The sequence below is a fragment of the Ammodytes marinus genome (genome assembly GCF_949987685.1).
Source record: "Ammodytes marinus genome assembly, chromosome: 17".
Classification (NCBI taxonomy): domain Eukaryota; kingdom Metazoa; phylum Chordata; class Actinopteri; order Uranoscopiformes; family Ammodytidae; genus Ammodytes; species Ammodytes marinus.
In genome coordinates this window covers 3,097,415-3,104,056 of record NC_137221.1, presented here as the reverse complement: position 1 = coordinate 3,104,056, position 6,642 = coordinate 3,097,415, and positions in this window count along the sequence as shown.

Genomic DNA, 6,642 nt, shown 5'->3' with positions numbered 1-6,642 from the left:
CTGGCACCATTTTTAGAGACTTCATTATTTTTCAGAGACTTTGAACCTGACAGAGGTTCTCTGATATCCGTAGAACATTCATCACTATCTCCAGTGTCAGAAGAGTCTTCATTCTTGTCTTGTTGATGAAGCTGTGAGGACTGAGGACCGACACACTTGTGACTTTCTGCTTGTGTAGAACCACGCTTAGAGTAGCCGAATGGTTTCTTGCTTAAATTTACACTTGACTCATGTGCAGTGGTGTCATTCCAGTCCTCACTGTCTTCAGTCTCAGGTTGTAAGTTTCTGGCTGGTTCTGGTCCTCCACTGTCCTCTCCATCAGCTCCTGTTTCCATCTGTTCAGTTTGTCTTTGATGAAGCTGTGAGGACTGAGGTTTCTCTTCATCATCTTCACTCTTCACAGGGACAGGAGTGAATAGGAACCTGGTGATATCAGCCTCCTCCAGCCCTTGAAGCTGCTCTCCCTCCTGACTGGTCCAGAGTTCCTCCTGTTCCTCTTTAATGTGTGTGGGCTCTGGTGGGTCCTCCTGGTCCAGACTGGGGCTCCACTCCTGCTGCTCAGGGGGAACCTCTTCTTTATCCACCACAAGCTGCTGGATGTCTGCAGGAAACATAACAGAGAAATGTTATTGGTGTGAATACTGAAAGTGAAACCTCACTAGTTCCACATACTTTAACGTGGACACGTTTAGCTCAATTAGGACATTTCTGCTATCATTCAAATATTTGATATCTTTCATTCTTTTGTAGCGCTGTTCCCGACTAAAAATGTTCTCAGTCTAATCCCATCTGCCTGTTGAATACAGAAATTTGACTTTTCACCATTGTAAGAGTCATTTTCGGGTGTCAATTTATGTTGTCACGTCATGTGTTGTCCACCAGGTGTCACTGCCCTATTGCCTAAAGGTGCGAACACACTAGGCATTTTACACGCGTAAGATTTACGTGCGTAACGCAGCTAAAATGTTGCTTGATCATTTTGTGTCAAAAATGGTTATACGCGCGTAACGTGCCTAGTCTCCCTCCCGATATTGTATTTCCCTTATCAACCATGGCTGATCAGACCCGACACAACAGCGTGCATGTCCGCACAAAAACATCAACAACACGGCCAACAACTGTGCCAAAAGACAAACTGAACAGCACAAATAGCCTAGCATTAAAACAGCATTACATATTCACGGCAGCTACATAACAAACACAGTTACAGCAGCATCGGTGCACGGCGGCACAACATAAAGGCAAGTAGCCAAAATTACCCTACCTGGCTGTGACAAGGGACCGTGGCTGGCGTAGATCAACACCGGTGCTTCGCTCTACTTGTCGTGAAAGTCCCGCGGACAGTCGTCATGTTTGGGTTCATAATATTTTTATTTTTTTTATTTTATTTAACCTTTATTTTTCCAGATAAAACATTAAGAACAGTTTCTTATTTACAATATTGATCTGGTCCAAGAGGCCCCACTAGGAGTACAGGTATAAATAACAAATACACAAGCATGACTCACTTAGACAAATATAAAACGGATGTACAAATGCACAGCCTATGTACAGTAACAAAATAGAAAACACTAAAGCACTAAAAACTAGTCGGGACGGGCGTAGAGGTCTGGACAGGGTGTAATAAATAAGAAACAACACAAAAATTAAACGAATGTATGCGTGTGTGCGTGCGAGCATGTGTATGCGAGCGGATGCATGTGAAAAAAAAAAAAAAAAAAAAAAAAAAAAAAAAAATTAAGATGTGTCAATGATATATTGTGTGTGAAGGGTGTATGCAAGTGAGAAACAGTGGAATCAACAGGAGCAGGGGGGGTCTACTAAAACAATGTTAAGTTTCTGCTTGAAGGCAGACTGTGAAGTAAACGCTGTAAGTTTGAGGGTGTCTTGAATGTTGTTCCAGTCAAAAGCTGCTGCAAAATGAAAGGAGTTTCGGCCAAAGGTAGTCCTGGTGAGTGGGTTACTGAGTTTGATAAGCTCAGATGATCTCGTGCGGTAAGTGCTTCTGGAGAGGTGGAGAAGGGAGGAAAGGTAAGACGGGGTCTTGCCCAGGAGTGTCTTATAAATAAACTGGAGCCAATGTCGGAGTCGGCGGGTTTGGAGGGAGGGCCAGTCCACCAGTTTGAAAAGTTCGCAGTGGTGTGTATGAAAGGGAGCATTGGTGGCAAAGCGGATAGCTGAATGGTGAAGAACGTCCAGTTTGTGTAGCGCTGTTTTTGAAGCCATTTTATAGATTGTATCACCATAGTCAAGGATGGGCAGGATGGTCATTTTTACAAGTGTAAGTTTAGCAGAGCGTGTGAAGGATGCTTTGTTCCGGAAGAGAAAGGCCAATCTGGCTTTCACTTTAGTCTGAATATTGTTGATATGGACGGAGAATGAAAGGGAAGAGTCCAGCCAAAGCCCTAGGTATTTGTAGGACTTTACAAACTCCAGTTCGGAGTTGTCAGCGCAAAGGATCTTGGGTGGGCTGGAAGTGTTGTTTTTCCGATCGAAAAGTATGCATTTTGTCTTTTTAGAGTTGAGCCGTAGATGGAGGTTGTGGAAAGAGTGCTCAATAGAAGTGAGACTGTCCTGAAGAGTGGAGGCTGCGGAGCAGAGAGAAGGGCCAGATGCGTACAGGATAGTGTCATCAGCATAAAGGTGGATGTTGGAGCTGCCTGCAGCCTTGGCCACATCGTTAATATAGATGGAAAAGAGCATAGGCCCCAAGATTGATCCCTGAGGCACCCCTTTAGTAATAACTAGTGGCTCCGACAGAATGTTCTCTGTCTTGACCTGTTGGATTCTGTTAGTCAGGTAGCTGGCAAACCAGTTGCAACAGGTGGGGGATAAACCAATGCTAGAGAGCCTACTCAAAAGGGTCATGTGATCAACTGAATCAAATGCCTTGGCTAGGTCTATAAAGCTGGCAATACAGACCTGCTTGTTGTCCAAGTCAGTAATGATGTCGTCAAGGACCTTAAGTGTGGCTGTGATGCATCCATGGCCAGAACGAAACCCAGATTGAAGATCAGACAAAATGTGATTTGTGGTAAGAAAAAAATTCAGTTGGTTGAGGACCAGCTTCTCTAATACTTTAGCCAAGCATGGCAAGATGGAAATAGGCCGGTAGCAATTGGGGTCGGCGCTAGAGCCACCCTTAAAGAGGGGAAATATCAAAGCTGATTTCCAATCAGAAGGGAATGTGGAGAGATGAACGGACAGGTTGAATAACCTTGTGATTGGGTCAGCAATAAGATGAGCGGCGGCTTTGAGAAACTTTGGGTCCAACCCATCAAAGCCAGCAGACTTATTTGGGTCCAATCGGGAAAGTTCATCCCGAACCTCAGAAAATGAGAATGGTTTAAAGGAAAAGCTAGTGGTGATGGAGGGGGAGGGCAAAGTGAGTGGTGGGTCAGCAGAAGTGAAAGCTAGAGTGGAGTTTACAAAGTATTGATTAAAGAGAGAAACCATGCGACACTTGTCGGTAATGACAACCTTATCAAAAACCATGGATACAGGTAAGCTTGGAGAAGAGAGTTTGTTTTCCATGGACTTAACTGTGGTCCAAAACTTCCTTGCATCAGTACCACACGTTGTCAGCTTCTCCTTAAAGTAAGAGATTTTGGCCGACCTGATGGCCTGGGTGGATTTGTTCCTGCATTGCCTGAAGGCAAGCCAATCAGCTGGAGACTTAGAGGTTCGAGCTTTTCGCCAAAGATAATTTTTTCGACGAACAAGTTCTGCCAAGTCATGAGAAAACCAAGGGCTAAGGCGATTCTTAATCCGGTATCTTTTCAGTGGGGCGTGTTTATTAATAATAAGGCTGAAAGTGTTCTTAAAGTAAGACCAAGCGTCCTCAATAGTGGTGAATAAGTTGAGTCTCTCCCAGTCTGCGGCAGCAGTGTCATTGAGAAAGGCCTGCATGTCAAGCTTCTTCACACAGCGCTTGGATACAATTACTGGGGGGCGTTTGACTGAAAAACCAGAGCGAACGCAAGCAATGGCACAATGGTCGGCCAAGCTATCGCTGAAAACCCCAGAACGGTAGCTAGAAGGATTATTTGTAAGAATAATGTCGATCAGTGTAGAGGATGAGGGAGATCTAGGGTTGTGTCGAGTGATTTCAGTTATGAGTTGAGTGAGGTTTAAAGCATCAAATTGTTGAGTAACAGTAGCAGGGGGGTTTAGCATATTCCAGTTCAAATCACCCATAATTTGAGCTAGCCGCCCGCACACAACAGGGTGAGTTAACTAATGCTATACGGCGCTAACTTTGTTTATCGGCTAAAGCACAGCCGCACATTGAATTAACCAGGAAGTCCATTCTCCTGGTTTACTTTCCCCACGTGTTCTAACCCCGAGCGGCTTCATACAGCACCGGCCGCCCGCAATACATTTTTCTCCTCGGTGTCTCTCATCATCAGCCTCTGTGTACAGTACACTGTTCTCCGACCCTGCCAATGTATGTGACGTCGCGGGTCAAGCTCAACGCTGATTGGCCAATGCGGCTAATCGTCTCGCGTAGGAGCAACAAAAGTTCAATTTTTTGAACTCCTCGCGTAGCTATACGCGCGTAATATATACGCACGTAATATATACGCGCGTAAACATGTTGCTTTAGCGCGAGTGAAAATGTTGCTTTAGCGCGAGTGACGCATTTACGCGCCATGTACGCGCGTAAACCAATGGTTCCCTATGGAAAAGGGGCGGGTTTCATACGCGTCTGTACGGGTGTAAAGTGCCTAGTGTGTTCGCACCTTAAGGCACAGGTATAAAGTGTGTCAGTTGTAGGTTTGTTTGCTGTTTGACTCTGGAGGGGCATATGTTGTTCTCAATTTTAAGAGTTGTTATGTCACTGAGGATCCATCTAAATGTATTCACGTCATTGGTGTTATGGTGAGCAATAATTGTGTTGCAAACAGGAGACGATCACACATTAATTTACACAGCTAGATTATACAAACATTGGGAAACATAGCATGGCAACCAGGACACCAAGGAGTCAACCCAAGAAATGCATTAGTTTTATATTTGGTCTTCTGTCTAAAGCCTCACTTTACACACAAATACAACTAACTAACTATGTTTCACCTGCTTCAATTGAAACGGCTCCCGCCCCTTTGGGGGGCCCCACTGACAATATATATTTTTTTCAATAATGCATTTGCATGCTGTGTGTCGAGTCAGACTTTTGTGTCGCTTCAGAATTAATCTAGGGTAAAACCTTTTACCACACTTAAAGTAGCTGAATGGTTTCTTGCCTAAATTCACACTTGACTCATGTTCAGTGGTATCATTCCAGTCTTCACAGTCTTCAGTCTCAGGTTGTAAATGTGGATCTGGATGCAAGTTCCTGGCTGGTTCTGGTCCTCCACAGTCCTCTCCATCAGCTCCTGTTTCCATCTGTTCAGTTTGTCTTTGATGAAGCTGAGAGGACTGAGGTTTCTCTTCATCATCTTCCCTCTTCGCAGGCACAGGAGTGAATAGAAACTTGGTGATAGCAGCCTCCTCCAGCACTTGAAGCTGCTCTCCCTCCTGACTGGTCCAGAGTTCCTCCTGTTCCTCTTTAATGTGTGGGGGCTCTGGTGGGTCCTCCTGGTCCAGACTGGGGCTCCACTCCTGCTGCTCAGGGGGAACCGCTTCTTTGACCACCAGCTGCTGGATGTCTGCAGGAAACATAACAGAGAAATGTTATTGATGTGAATGCTGAAAGTGAAACCTGACTAGTTCCACATACTTTAACGTGGAAAAGTTCAGATCAATCATGACATTTCTGCTATCATTCAAATTTGATATATTTAATTCTTTTGTAGCGCTATTCCGGACTGTAATTTGTATCAGCCGAATCACATCTGCCTGTTAAATACAGATATTTGACTATTCAATATTATTAGAGCTGCATAGATTAAAATAAGAGGCCTGATATTTCTGGAGATAGGCACACAGGACCACACTTTTAACATTGTTCACAATTCAAACACAATGTTTACACTGTATCTTAATAAGTTTATTATGCTACTAATGGAAAATTGATTTTGTCAACTAGACTGACAGTTTGGGAGTTAGAGGCTGCAGCTTGAGGGGAAATGTTGGATGAAATGACCTATCTGAACCCACGAGCAACAGGTGGAATTTCTGCCTGATCACAGGCCCTCATTAATTCAAACACTGAGCTGAATGACTCACTCTGGTCATTATAAGACTATTTCACACTTTTAAGCATTTTCTAAGACATTCAACTTCATTAGTTTCATCTTCATAATAATTGAATACTTCCCAACTTTTTATATTCCATGCATCTTTCAACTTTTGAAACGCATTCATATATGTTCTTCATACTCATTGTACTTTCAAGTAACCAGTCAAAAGGTAAGCTTTTCTACACTTATGATTGAACTTTTTTTCACATTTCATATTTTCAGTCAGAAATTATTCACATTTCAACATCTTTCAACTCTTCAATCCCAAAGATAACTTTCAACTATGCAGTTTAGCATCGGCTTTTCAGCATCAGCATTCACACCACAATAACTTCAGAAATTGCATTTCTAATCCTTATTGACTTCTACAGATCACTGAATATGAAGACACAGAAGAAAACACAAAAGTAAACACAGGAATAGTTTCACACTGTCCTCTCAGCTTAACAGATCTCTA